This window comes from Microtus pennsylvanicus, chromosome 6 (assembly GCF_037038515.1).
Source record: "Microtus pennsylvanicus isolate mMicPen1 chromosome 6, mMicPen1.hap1, whole genome shotgun sequence".
Lineage (NCBI taxonomy): Eukaryota > Metazoa > Chordata > Mammalia > Rodentia > Cricetidae > Microtus > Microtus pennsylvanicus.
In genome coordinates, this window is record NC_134584.1 from 33,048,419 (window position 1) to 33,063,659 (window position 15,241).

Genomic DNA, 15,241 nt, shown 5'->3' on the forward strand with positions numbered 1-15,241 from the left:
CTACCAGCGCCGTCCAATAATAATAATAATAAAAAAATAAGTGAGCAAAAATTGCAAGCCGCTTGTGTGATTTGTAAATGTTGTAGAAGCCGCCTTGATGAAAGATAAGTGAAATTAATTTTAATAGACTTAACCCCCATAAACTCAGATGGTATCATTACAACATGTGATTAATGTTAAATACGAATGGCATATCCTCCTTCTCCCTTCTCTCTCTCTCTCTCTCTCTCTCTCTCTCTCTCTCTCTCTCTCTCTCTCTGATAATTAGTTGACACCTAATGTGTGTTTTACCCTTAAAGCACGTCTCATTTGGGATCAGTCATAGGATGCTCAAGAGTTACTGAAGTTACTGGCTGCTGCACTGCACAGCACAATTCTAGTAATTATGTATAAATTGTTGTTTCTGTCACGGCTGATGGTGCTAATGCCAAGTGAAAGGCAAATGCAAATAATGAAAAAGAGGGAAGAATAGAAGATGCCTTACTATTGGATCGAACCATCTCCAGAATTCTGAGTTTAGCTCTGTGATTTAAGGAGGGCTTAACGTTTTCTCAATTTTCATCTCCAGGATCATTTCAAATAGGGCCGAAACTTCCTTGTTAACCTTTCTTTATTAGCCACAAGAACATGCCTTCACACAAGAAAATTTGGTTTTATTGAGTGCAGCCATGAATAAATGATTTGTGCTCTTGATTAATGGTGTCCAAGATTTCAGTTTAAAAATTGGGTGGAGACGATGCTCTTGGCATTTTAAAATGTGCGTGACTGTGGATAGTGGTTGCTTCTCAATCACTTATGTTTGTTCCTTTGGCATCCTTTTGAGACTAAAGTCTCCTGCAGTTCAGGCTGGCTTCATTGTAGCTGAGGCCGACTTTGAATGCTGGCTCCACCTGCCTTCACCTCCCAAGTGTTGTGATTACAAGCGTGTGCACCATGCCTGCCTCATTAGTGTCTTCTTGCTTCTTGCTCAAAATCTAAAAGTGGGATGGTCTTACTAAAGCAGTTGTCCCGCCCCTCTGCCTGGCTTTTGAGTACTGCCCCTTTGTTCTCTTTAACAGTTTATTTTGGTGGCTACTAAAATGGAACACAAGGTCTTGTGGACGCTAAGCTTGTGCTCTACTATCGAGCTCCACTGCCAGTTCCTCCCGTTAAAGGTTCATGTGGGTAATCACCTTTTCTAACAGCTTTTACTAGGTGAGTATACGGTTAGTTAGCATCCATGGCTGCTAGCAGGGAATCTTTATAAGCTCCTTGTACCAGGGAAGTTAACTTAGAGACATCGTTGACTGTCTCCCTACTTCCCGTTATGTAATTTTAGTCCTGTGCTTAGGAAATATTAGAGATGGACTCAGGGGTAACATGAGTGAATTTAATTTGTGATGTGCAAACTAACATTTATTGAGGATTTTTTTTGTCATGTGTCTGCTACTGATTTAAGAGTCCATCATCTTATATCATCCTCATATTCTTTGCAGTCAACACTCAAATGTGCTCATTTTACAGAAAATATGCCAGGATATGACTGAGACCCAGATCCATCTGGGGACTGTTGTATAGCTAACTTCCAGAAACTAGATACTGCACAAGAGTAAGAGGTCACATGAAAAAATAAGAGTACCCCGTGGGGCTCACTGAAGATCGCTAGAAAAGCCCCCCTTCATTTATACAAGGCTTATTGATTTGTGGGAAGAGAGAAAGACTTCATTCCAAGGGGATGGCATATGTGGTGCACCCTGTCAGAGGGCGATACCTTCCCTGTGCCTGCGCTTAGACGGTGTGTTCCAGGAAGACTTGGTGAAGCTGCTAGACCCTCCCTTGAGATGGTTGTGCTCTGAGAGGGCGCTGTCATGGAGCCTTGCATGTCAGGTTGCTACAATTTTTGTTTGTTTAAAAAATTATTTCTTTACCGAACTATTCCTTTGAAGGCAGGTGGTGCCTTACTGTACGTTCAGGTCAGTGGTTGTCAATCTGTGGGTTGTGACCCCCCGGGCTTGTATAACCCCTCCACTGGGCTCACATATCAGACTTCCTGCATATCAGATATTTATCTTACGATTCATATCGGTAGCAAAATTACAGTTATGAAGTAGTGAAGAAATAATTTTGTGGTTGGGGTCACCACAACACGAGGAACTCTATTTTTGTCATTGTTAGTTTTTCAAGACACGGTTTCTCTGTGTAACCCTAGCTGTCCTAGAACTCACTCTATAGGCCAGGGTGGACTCTAACTCAAGATATCTTTCTGCCTCGGCCTCCAGAGTGCTGGTAGTAAAGATGTATGCCACCGCCTCCCAGCATGAGACGCTGCATTAAAGGAACTGCATTAGGAAGGTTGAGAACCACTGTTCTAGGTTCTAGCCCATCATGTGGTCTGCATAATCTTCAAGGTGTAATGGTATTGATTACAATAGACAGCCTTTCCTTGAGTCACCATTATAGTCACAGTAAGGAAGACTGATTTTCTTTTTTTAATTTTTTTTTAAAAAAGAAAACAATCTTTTTTCATTTTACATACCAATCCCAGTTCCCACTCCCTCCCCTCCTCCCATTCCTTCTACCTACTCTCTATCCCCTCCTTCCACTTACACTCCTCAGAAAGGGTAAGGCACATTGCTTTGGGGGAAGGTCCAAGGCCCTCCCTACTATATCTAGGCTGAGCAAGGTACCCATCCAAAGAGAATAGGTTCCCAAAAAGCCAGTAAAAACAGTAGGGATAAATCCTGGTGCCAGTGGCCCCACAGTCTGCCCCAGCTATACAACTGTCACCCACATTCAGAGGGTCTAGTTTGGTTCTATGCTGGTTCCTTCCCTGTCCGGCTGGAGTTGGTGAGCTCCCATTAGCTCAACTGTTTCAGTGGGTGTCCCCATCATGATCTTGACCCCTTTGCTCATATTCTCACTCCTCCCATTTTTCAACTGGACTTTGGGAGCTAAGCCCAGTGCTCTGATGTGGGTCTCTGCCTCTGTTTCCATCAGCTGCTGGGTGAAGGTTCTACGGTGACATTTAAAATATTCATCAATCTGACTACAGGGCAAGTCTGGTTCAGATACCCTCTCCTCTATTGCTTAAGATGAAGACTGAGTTTCAAAACTAATTTTAGGTTCATCATTGGACTTCATGAAAATAGAGCACCTTTCAAGTCCAGCTGATGAGAAATATTTCATAAATATGAAGAAGAAATATTTGTAGGGCACATGTCCAACAAAATACATGCATCTAGAAAATAAGAAAAATTGTCAAAACCCAACAATAAAAACAAGATGATCCAGTTAGAGAATGGGCATGTCACATTTATAGAACAAGATTTTTTTTTTTTTCGAGACAGGGTTTCTCCGAAGCTTTTTCGGTTCCGGTCCTGGAACTAGCTCTTGTAGACCAGGCTGGCCTCGAACTCACAGAGATCTGCCTGCCTCTGCCTCCTGAGTGCTGGGATTAAAGGCGTGCGCCATCACCGCCCGGCTTAGAACAAGATTTTTAAAAAGAAAAACCCTACATGAGTAATATACAGAGAGCATTTAAGTTCATGAAAAATGTTCAACATAACTAGCCACTAGTTACCGGAAATTAAAGCTAGTGACATTTTATTATCCACTTACCACAAAGGCACAAGCAAAACCCAGAAGCATCCCACCCCATAGCTTCTACCCATATTTCAGAGGAAGGTTGAGGAAATCAGGCAGTGTGTGGCAGGGTCAGTATTCCCGCAAGTAGAACTTCAGAAGGTGATGTCAGGAGCTGTGAGTGTGGAGCCAGTGTCATGGAGATGCCCAGGAAGGTGGAGATGCCAGAAATGTAGAATGTCTAAGAAAAGCAGCAGAGAAGAAGCACAGGCAGTTACTTCCCCACCCCCACAAGAAATAATAATGTAGGGCTGGAGAGATGGCTAAGTGGTTAAGGATGCTTGGTATGCATGCATGCATGAGAATGAGAGGATTGGAATTCGGATCCTAGCATCCATGTAGCTAGTCTGGTCCCAAGCATGCCTTTAACCTCAACACTGATGGGTATGGAGACAGGAGGGTCGCTGGGGTTTGCTTACTGCAGGCTTGAACAAAAATTGTGAGCTCTAAGTTCAGGGAGAGATTCTGTCTTAACTGGCTTCTGCATGTATACACATACACATATCATGCACACACACACACATGTCACTTTGTACACATATTTTCTCCCATATACAAAAGACAACATGGGCTACAACCATAAAGTCTATAAGGGCAAGAATGCCCAAGCACTTTAGAGCTCAGAACATGCCACCATGTGCCCCCAGGTCCCAGATATGAAACTATGAGACTTCATATTTACCCTTTGGAGTTTTGTCTTTATCATGGTCCCGTTTTCTATTCTCCAGCTCTGTTCTTTTTTGAATGGGAGTATTTACTCTGTGCCATTTGATACTGGATTAATGTGATTTTTATTTCACAAGGAGATTCAGCTAAGAATTCGTTTTGAGTCTCAGAGGAGACTTTACATTTGGGTTTTTGAACAATGTTGGAACTGATGAGATTTTGGGGATTCTTGGAAATGAATTTAAAGCATTTTGCATTGATATGGAAATAAGCTTTTTGGGTGGGAACAGAAATGCAATCTGATGATTTTAATATATAATATTACCCCCCCACACACACACACAAACACACCATTTTGAAGCTGTGGTCCCCAGCTGGAGGGAACTATTTTGGGAGATAGTGGAATTCATAGAAGACGAGACTTAGAGGAATTGGGTCATTTAGGGATAGGTCTCTGGGGGCTCTCATCTTGCCCTTCCTCCTCTTGTACCCCCTTTTTGCTTCCTTGTTGCTGTAGACAAAAGTTTCTGTCCCACCGAGTCCTGCAACTGTCCAGTCTCAAAGAAACACACAGAGGCTTATATTAATTATAAACTGTTTGGTTTATTAGCTCAGGCTTATTATTAACTAGCTCTTACAACTTAAATTAACCCATAATTCTTGTCTATGTTTAGCCACATGACTTTGTACCTTTTCTCAGTAAGGCATTCTTATCTTATAGCTTCCTCTGCTTCTGGATGATGACTGTCTCTCCACCTCTTCTCCTCCCAGAATTCTCCTAGTCTGGTTGCCATGCATATACCTCCTCCTCCTCCTACTGGACAATCAGCGTTTTATTAAACCAATATGAGTGACAAATCTTTACAGTGTACAAGAACATTATTCTATAGCAGGTTGCCATAAACGAACTAGCTTTTCTCTGCTATCCTTCTCCCATATTTCCTACTTGCTGTTGGTCTTAAAGCAATGAAACCGGCCAGTTATGAACTCTGATAATTCAGAAACTGAGCCAAAATATTTCCTCATTTAAATTGTTTCTTGTTATTGTGGTAGAAAGTTTTACTAACGCAATAAACCTTGCTTTATCTTACTCCATCACTTCTAGCTAATTCAATTCGCTCTTCTCTACACAAACCACCACAATGACTTAAATGCCATTATCAGTGAATGGAGGCATCATTAAGGAAGAGAAGAAGAATTAGCTGATCTGTCTGTTCTCATGGGTCTCATCTGTGTAAATTATCTGCCTCTCCGGGTCTCTTGGGCCCTCTGTGAAATGTAACTTCAGTCAGTTAGCTCTAGAGACCTCTGGATCTGGGAAGCGACTCCGTGGGCCAAGAACGCTGCCAAATCTGCTGATACTTGTTTAATGTTGATTTCTTATCTGTATGGTAAATGCCATAAGATTAAAATTTTATTTATTCACTTGTTCATTCACTCAACAAATATTGCTGCATGGCTGCTTTGCACTAGACACAGTTCCAGGAGCTAATCATACTCTAATTATATGTAAGAGTATGAGATTGGTAGGTGTAAAACTTATGAGACTGAAGCTAGGAGACCTATTTGGGGGCTTATGGAAATTCATATAGAACAATATGGTGGCTACCAAGGTAGCAGCGTTTACTGGGGGGAGAAAAGGCCAAATGTGATGGATTCTTAATGAGGAATTGCCAGATCGTGTATTGTGCACTAGTGTGAGGTCACAGATGAGCATAACTTCTAGAATTCTGGATTGGTGCCCCAGGCAAAGCTGGAATACCAGCAGGGTGCAGGTTCAGGGACACGCGAACTTTTATTCCATTTGGACGTTTCTCTTTGACACCTGAAGTGCCCACACAGAATTGTTCAGTGTTAGAGCCCCGAGGACTGTTGTGTGGGTGAAGGAATTGATGGCTAGAGTCACAAGAACAAATGAGATTGCATGACAAGTGTGTAAAGGAGGAAAAGAAAAGAGACGTCAAATTTAACAGCTTCTAGAAGGAGAAGATTTTGTTTTCTTTATTTACATGGAACTGGAATCAAGAGACGCTAACATAAATCAGAAGGTGAAAGAATGCCAGTTGTTGCGGAGATGGTGAATAATTGGATGATCTATGACTATGCCCCTTGCCTGGGATTGAACACTCCAGTACCTACACTGGAGGTCTCTTACCTGACATCATTAAGCAATGGAATAAGCAACTGCCTTTGAGAATCTGATGCAATGCAATTTTTCTATGATTAACTTAAAAGCAATAATTATGGCTAATATTTATATGCTTATAGAGTGCTTATGTTCCAAGTAAATACTTTGCATGGATTAGATCTCACTTAGCCTTCAAAACAACCCTATAAAATAAGTACTATATTCCATTCTATATATAAAAATATAGAATGTAAAGCTTTGAGCGTGAAATGTCCCCCCATAGGCTTGTGTGTTTGAATATTTGATCATCAGCCGGTGCCTAGCGGTGGACCTTGGGGACTAGGTTTGGACTTTGAGTTTTATATCCAGCCCTACTTCTGGCCCAGGGGCTCTCACCGGATTGTTGAGCTGGATCGCATGCTCCCACTACTTGAACACTGCTATCCTTTCTCTGCTATGGTGCTTTCTCCAATCAAGGATCTAACCATATGCTAATTATATACAAGATATGATTCTTCCTCCTCTAAATTGCTTCTGCCAGGTATTTGGTCACAGTGATGAGAAAACTGAATAAACACTGTTCAAGATCTGTACTTAGTGATCGTTTCTGTCCTAGGTGGAAGTGACGAGTCTAAATGCTACAGAAGATCTCCAGGATAAATGGACCACAGTGACACAGACATCTTAGTCTCATTGAGGCCTATTTCTCCCTATAAGTCCCTAGAAAGGAGGCAACTCAATGATATTCTAATAGCAGTCAGAATAATATAGATTTGTGAGTAATTTGGTGGCAAGTAATTTTTAGTATTAGGAAATATAGTGAACGTAGACAGGTTTTTAAAATCTTAATTAAATCAGAGGAAAGGATACAATTAAGAAAACAAAACACAGACATGAGTATGCCAGCTAAAGACAAATAAAGCAAAGGAACCCACAGGGAAAAGGGTCAGCATCGAAGAAGTGAAAGATTAGAAGGAGGTGACAGGTCTCCAGAGACCAGGCAACAAGCATAATCAGAAGGGATGGGAAGTGAACACTAAGAAACAGACCTGCATAGTGCGGGAATGGCCTCCTTATCCTCAGTAAAAAGGAGGAAACATCTGCTGAGATTGAGCATAGTAAACAGGGCGCTAGAGGAAAGTGGAAATGGCTGTAACAGCTGCTCTGGAAGAGGAGGCTGTTTGGGAAGGGACATGCCTATAGGAGACCTGCCCGCTCCTGCTGACACCAAGCCGAGAATGGGTGCTACAGAGTTAAAGAGAGAACTCTCCAAGTCATCCCCTGACTGCCTGATGAACTGAAAAGCCCATTAGTGGGAACAGGACGCAGCTGCATTAGGCCGCTAAGGTGGAAGGAGCTGCGAACTGATCATGGTTGAGGCTAGACTGAGAAGGGTTAAGAAACAAAGGCAGGTGATAGAAGAAAAAGTGGGGACCAAAAATCAGAAATAAGGAACCTGGAAATAAAGAGGTAGACAGAGCCTGTTGGAATAACAAGGTTAGCGAAGGATAAAACAATTATATTTTATTTGTTATAAGGGGAAAAACTCACGAAACAGGAAATGAGAGATCCAAACTCAGTAATGTCCCACAGAGAGAGCACGCACATGGAGGTGCACATCTTTTACCTTGGTCCCAGCGAAGCCACGCCTTAACTAAGACCCACCTCTTAAAGATTATTGGTTAACAAGGCCTTCCCCATCGTCTCCCCCCTTTTGTCTAAACAAGATCGATCCAAACCCAATACAAAACTATATACAATAGGAACAGATATTAAGTATAAAATTGCAAACAACATGAACAATATTAAGCAAGGAACACATGACAAGTGTGTTAATAAATGTTCTATTCCAAAGAGTCTAAATCTTGTATCAGAAATAAGTTTGGCTAAATCATAAGAAGAATGTAGTTATGATTGTCTAATCTTCAACCCCCTCGAAGGCCTGAGAAGGGAGATAATATTACTTGAGCAGGCAGGAAGTGCAAACAAGCAGCTTCCAAAGCGAGCAATATATGACGGAGACAATTGGCTCCCTGAGCAGTCACCCAAAGTCTCATCTGCAACACTGAAGCAACCAACTCTGGCTAAGGCCTAGCATAACTGACTGAACATTTTCAGAAGCAGGAAATTTTTTAGAACCATCTTGCCCTGTCTTGGCAAGGTTTGACAGTCTTTTTCCTTTGTGTCCTATTTATCCATTTCTGGATACCATGTACTTCGTCAGTGGTTGAGGCATGGACAGTTCCTTGCCCAAAGGCCAAATGTGCCAAGAAGAAAACAAACTCCGAGTGGAGTGTCTTTGGTACTCAACATTCTCTTGGGAAATGAAATGATTGGTGCTGTCAGGAGCAATCATGTCTCATGTCAACAGAACCCTAAGTTCTTTCAATGCCATGTTCTACAGATCCTTGAAACAACTGAAGATTACCTATGTAGACAAAATACAATCTCTATGTATCTGAAGAACCTAATTAATCTGAATGTATATATAACAAACATGAACAACTATTGACTCAATACTTGTATAAATTAAAGACTAAGACTTCATGTTAGAATATTAAATAATCTTTAAACAAATGAGCAGCAAATGAGGACAATGACCTCAAAATGTAAACAATGTATAAGTATCTTGTTTAGAGGTAAGAATAATATATAATACAATACGAAAATATATCCTATAGGTTGTATCAATATACAAAATGTCCTAAACAGAGGTAGAAACATGCATGTATACAATCTGACAGAATAACTTTGTATAGATGCACAAATATTGTAAACAGAAATAACAAATATAATTTGAACTTGTATCAATATACAAAAACTATACCAATGGAAATTATCCAATAATAGCTCACAAATATTCACTCTATTACCCACTATTATTATCCTTTTTTTGTTTTAGTTTTAATTTTTGTTTTTGCTTTTGTTTTAACAAATAAAGTTTCCACCCCAACCCTCTACCAGATACAAGTAACAATCAACAACCCCTAAACGGTGTTCCCAACCCTGAGGTCAAACTTTTTTGGGAGAGGGGACATTGTCCTCTAGAATTGCTTTCTACTGTTATGGGGGCGATATTTTTTTTATGGGATCCTGCAAAAGTAAAGTGATGGTTAAGTTTTAAAATTACTTTCTAGTATAGTTGCAAACGATTTCCGAGCAGTCGATAGGGTTTTTTTTTTTCTCTAAAGTTCTTATTTGGAGTTCTGGCCAAAACATCATGAGAAGGTGCACCATTTTAGCAGCTGGTACCCAAAAAACCAGTCTACCTTAGGGTGTTTGGCACCAGATACTCTTTCTGATGTTATCACCAGAAAGGCAGGCAGAACTCTGGGGAAGCTATCCTAGAGATTTTTATGTACTAATGAAGCTAAATTTTGTCTTTGTACCTTTTGTTTCTGGTTATCAAATTTGATAAGTTCCTCAATCTTTTAAAATGTATTTACCACTGTCTTTTGTAAAGTCTGGATCTCCTGTCCAGTGCTCTGTTCTAATGCCCTCATTGAGGATTCCAAGGTGTGAAGTCTGTCCAGTAGAGATAATGTCTCATCACTGGACATAGTCTTTATAGCATGCTTATTATCTTCCTAGAGAGACATTCTATCAGTCAATCTGTCATACCTCTTCGACAGAGTCCAATTAATACACTCAACAGTGGGAATTCTCTCAGGTAATTTGTCAGCACCCTCTGGGTTTTATGTGTCAAATTGGCTCTTTCCTTCTCCAGAGTGGTGAATTTTCCTTTTAGTAAATTACTATCAGTCTGTACCATTTCTGAAAGTACCTCATTTGACTGAGTTTTGTTAGTTAAATTGATTGCAACCTTCTTCAGATTTTCAAATTGTCCTTTCAGAAGATCGGTATCAGCCTGTAAAGACTGTATCATTTCTAAAAGTACCTCAGTTGACTGAGTTTTGTTCAGTAAATTGTTTGTATCCTTCTTCAGAGTTCTGACCTCTCCTTTTAGCCGATTGGTCTCAGTCTGTAAAGACTGTACCATTTTTTAAAGGTGTCTCATTTTTGGCCCTATTATCAAACCGTAGTTTTAAGGAAAAAAATATTGAGGATAAGATTAATCCCCAGAATTAAAGATAGTGATGTAGGAGGGAAATCATATAAGTCTTGAAAATCTCATACATGGTGTAAGTAAAGAGGCTATTGAAACCTTGAAAGGTTAAATTGCCCATAATCTTGCCCCTTTAAATTATATGAAATCTTCTTACCTGTGTGGTTCAGCTAGCGGAAGTAGGTGCAATAACTGTTACCTGCCAGTAGGTGTCGCAGTGTAGTTGGAGCCATGTGGCTGGACTGAATCTGATTTTAGAGTTAAATGCTAAAAGATATGCTCAGATTAAAAAGAGTTATTTAATATAAATCACACACTGTGTGCTCCGCGGTGGGACCTGGTTGGTCATTAGCCGCACAATCACAGGAATAACAAGATAACAGAGGCACCTGGAAACGCCTGTGTCCTGTGTGAGTTTCCTTGGTGCATGGCGGCGCGGCACAGGCACCGGGGAGAACGCACTGGGACTTGAAGGTGCTCTGAGGCGTGCAATGTGAAAATATAAAGAACCGCGGCCAATCTGTAGCAAGAAAGACCGTTGTGAGAGAATTATATATCCAAGTGAACTGCTGGCTCTGCGCACAGGCCGTGGCTGTGACGGGCTGAGGGAGGACACATGCCGAGCCGGATGCGCACTCAGGACCAGGAATCCAATATCCAATGGTTGGGCACCACGTATTGAAATAACCAGGCTAGCTAAGGATAAAACAATTATATCTTATTTATTATAAGGGGGGAAAAATCACAAAACAGAAAATGAAAGATCCAAGCACAGCAGTGTTGCACGGGGAAACGGCGCAGAGAGTACTCACACACAGGTGCACACCTTTACCTGGGTCCCAGCGAAGCCACGTCTTAACCAAGACCCATCTCTTAAAGATTATTGGTTAACAAGGCTTTCCTTATCAAGAGCCTGAACTATAAGAGCAGAAAATTTTAGAGGACAATCTGAATGAATAATTACAATATTCAATATTCTAATTACACAGGTCAGCTAATTGAGCTTAGTGCTTGCTGGCCAGCAGGAGGTAATGTAATAGCTGGGACTACTCATTAATCAGATGATGAACAGCATCCAAGTTTTGCATCAAGGAAGTGGAGTATTAATGTTTAATACATAAATATCAACATGAGGTCCTTTGCTCCTGGGGTATTCTGTTTGCATCAAAGGAAGTGGAGTATTAATGTTTAATACATAAATATCAACATGAGGTCCTTTGCTCCTGGGGTATTCTGTTTGCATATATCTCTAGCCCAGTCTACTCACTTAATTTTTCATTGACATGTGGTCAGTGTATTCTATTTAAATTTTTTTAAAATATGTATGGGTACCACTTGCATGCCAGTGCTGGCAGAGGCCCTAAGCTGGGTTGGGACTTCAGGAACTGGAGGGAGTAACAGACTGGGAGCCTCCATGTGGTTGCTGGGAATTGAGCTCTGGTCCTTTGAAAAGAGCAGCAAGTGCTCTTAACTGCTGAGACGTACATCTAGCCCCTCTTCCTTCTATCTTAACTACTATAATATGCTCACATGTTTTCTTAGTTTTAAGAAGCATTTGCTGACTGCATAAGGAAGGCAGACATTCTTTTAGGTGTGGATAGCCTGTCAATGAGTAAGACAAAATGCAAGCCCTTGAGGAACTTATGGGTAAGTGCAGAAATCAGACAGATAGGCAATGATAATGCAGGGCAGAGTGAACGTTTATGCCCCTCCTGCACTATGTCAGAAACAATGACAGACATGTTTATATCTTACCACAGTAACATTTATTAAATAACAATAAATCCGCATGCTACATTGCTTTTGTTGACTGCAATTTGCAAAACATTCTTAATTTCTCTCAATGGCTGGCCATGGGCCACAGCCATGTTGGAGGAGGTCATGTGGCCTTGTTGGAGGAGGCAGAGAGCTGAGAGGGATTCGGAGAGTCTCTGCAAGGTTTAGATGTTCATAAACCCAGCTGGAGAGCTGCTGGAGGTACTGAGCAGCAGAGGATGCCGGCTCGCAGGGTTGGGTTTAGCTGCAGAGTTGAGACGAGCTACAGGTACAGGACAATGGAAGTCGTAGAGGCCAGGTACAAAGGGATGCATAGATGAACACGAATGGAGCCATGATAAATGAAGCCGGTAATGTTCGCAGTGGGGACTGAGGTCGGAAAAGCTGCTCTGGGAAAGGAAGCTGATTAGGAAAGGAAGTGCTTATAAGAGACCTGGCTGGCCGGGCGGTGATGGCGCACGCCTTTAATCCCAGCACTCGGGAGGCAGAGGCAGGCGGATCTCTGTGAGTTCGAGACCAGCCTGGTCTACAAGAGCTAGTTCCAGGACAGGAACCAAAAGCTACAGAGAAACCCTGTCTCGAAAAAATCAAAAAAAAAAAAAAAAAAAAAAAGAGAGAGAGAGAGAGAGAGAGAGAGAGAGAGAGAGAGAGAGAGAGAGAGAGAGAGACCTGGCTGTTGCTGAGGCCCAGCTGAGATTAGATGCTAAGGATTTATACAGATACTACCTACCTGTATTGAAATATTAACCCTCAGGGGGATAGTGTTAAAGAATGGTACTTAGGGGAGGTGATTACGTCAGAAGGGCTCATGAATGGGATTGACGCCCTTATAAAAGAGACAAAAAGAGACTTTTTGCTCCTGCCATGCGAGATTACAGCTCTCTATGAGGAAACCCACGTCCCTCATCAGGCACCAAACAAATCTACCTGTGCCTTGACCTTGGACCGCTCAGCCTGCACAGCTGTGAGACATTAATTTCCGTTGCTTATAAACCGCCCAGCTGTTATTTTGCTTTAGCAGTTGGATTGAGATAAGATAAAGAGTTAGAAACATGAAAATAATAGCGAAATTTGGATTCATGGGAAGACACCCACCTGAACCTTGAGCGGCTTATAAAGTCTCCTGTGAGAAAGTATCATTTCAGATAAAATGATGAGTTGATACTTACAGTCCAGGCAAATGAATGAGAAAGAGGACCTGAGAGCATCTCTTCATGGGCCATTACTGGGGCCATTCTTGGTCTGCCTCTGTTTCTCTTTCTCTGAAGGCACTTCTGTTCTCCATGTGTCTCTTAGCACTGTCAGTCACACAGGGCAGTCATCTTAGCCCCACCATGCTCTCGAAGTTAGTTATTTTTGTGTTGCTGTGATAAAATACCAGGACCAAAAGTAACAGAGGAGTTTATTTTGGCTTCCAGCTCGGAGTCCACAATAGTGGGGGTGGCAAGGCAGAAGAAGCTGCAAGCTGGTGATCACAGCTTGTTTGCATATAGAAAACAGTGAGAGCTGGAAGTGGGGGTGAGAGCTACCCTCCTCCAGTGAAGTACCTCTTCCAGCAAGCCTAGTCTCCTAAAGATCCTAGAACCTTCCCAAACAGCCCCAGCAAGTGCTCAAATACATTAGCTTATGAGAACCATTTCTTATTCAAACCTTAACACCCTCCTGGAGAGAGACTTGCCTACCAGGAATCATTAATTTTGGAACTAAAGACCTTCATTCAAGTCTCATCTAGTTTTAGATGCATCAGGTCAACATTTCTTTACCTTAAAGTAGAAATAGCAGCACCCATTTTATAGTCACTGAAATAATCAAATAAGGTAATTGTGGTGGGTTGAATGAGAATGGCCCCCATAGGCTCATATATTTTGAATGCTTCCTAGTTGTTGGGAATGCTTGGGAAGGATTAGGAGGTGTGGTCTTGTTGGAGGAAGTGTGTCACTAGGAATGGGCTTTGATGTTTCAAAGGCCCAGCCATTCCCACTGTGCTCTCTCTGCCTCCTACTTGAGGGTAAGGTTTTAAGTTCTCAGCTACTGCTCTGGCAGCATGCTTTCCTGTCTGCCTGCCGCCGTGCTCCCAGCCATGATGATCATGGACTCCCCCTATAAAACAGTAAGCCACAAAATAAAGTCTTTTATAAGTTGCCTTGGTCATGGTGTCTCTTCTAGCAAAAGAAAAGTCACTAAAATGATAATACATGTCACATTGTTTTGTAAACTTTTAAGCATCATATAGTTGTTATTTTTCTGTCCTATGGCATGCCTAAGTTGACCAGATTTTCATTACTGTCAAAGATACATGAATACATCAAAGGAGGACAGATTTATTTTGGATTACAGTTCTAGAGGTCTCAAGCTGTGGGCTCTTGACTCGGTTGTTTCTGCACCATGATGTAGCAGAAAGGATCTTCAAGAGCAGGGCTTCATATCTCATGGCCCTTGCAAACCAAAGAGAAAGACACAAAGGTCCCAGGGACAAGCCATAGCCTTCAAGGACATGCCTCCAAATGAGCCACCTCCTCCCAGCAGGCCTTGCCTCTTAGCAACTCATTCAGTAATGACCCATGCCTTTCAATACAGCACCTGTCTGAGGAGCAGGCCAGCAACACGCATAAGCCTTTTAAGGAGTGGTGCTTCATCTTCAAATCACAACAAAGGCATGTGCTTTTATTCTTATACACTATAGAAATTAGGAAACATAGCACTCTTAACAATCAGTATGTCTCTATACGTAATTTTTCAGGTTTCTGAGGCTTAAACCTTAAAGTAGTTATTCCTGCAAACTATTTGAAAATGGCTGAGTTAATGCCATAAGTCACTTTAATTGGTTGTCTCCTCAGAAGTCATCATGGGGACAATGTAGCGGCCTTCCGAGTGCTGGGATTAAAGATGTGTGCCATTACTACCTGGCAAAGATTTTTATAATTAGCATACACAAGTATGCTAAGCTAAACTAGTTTTTTATTTTAAGAGGCCCAACCATGATA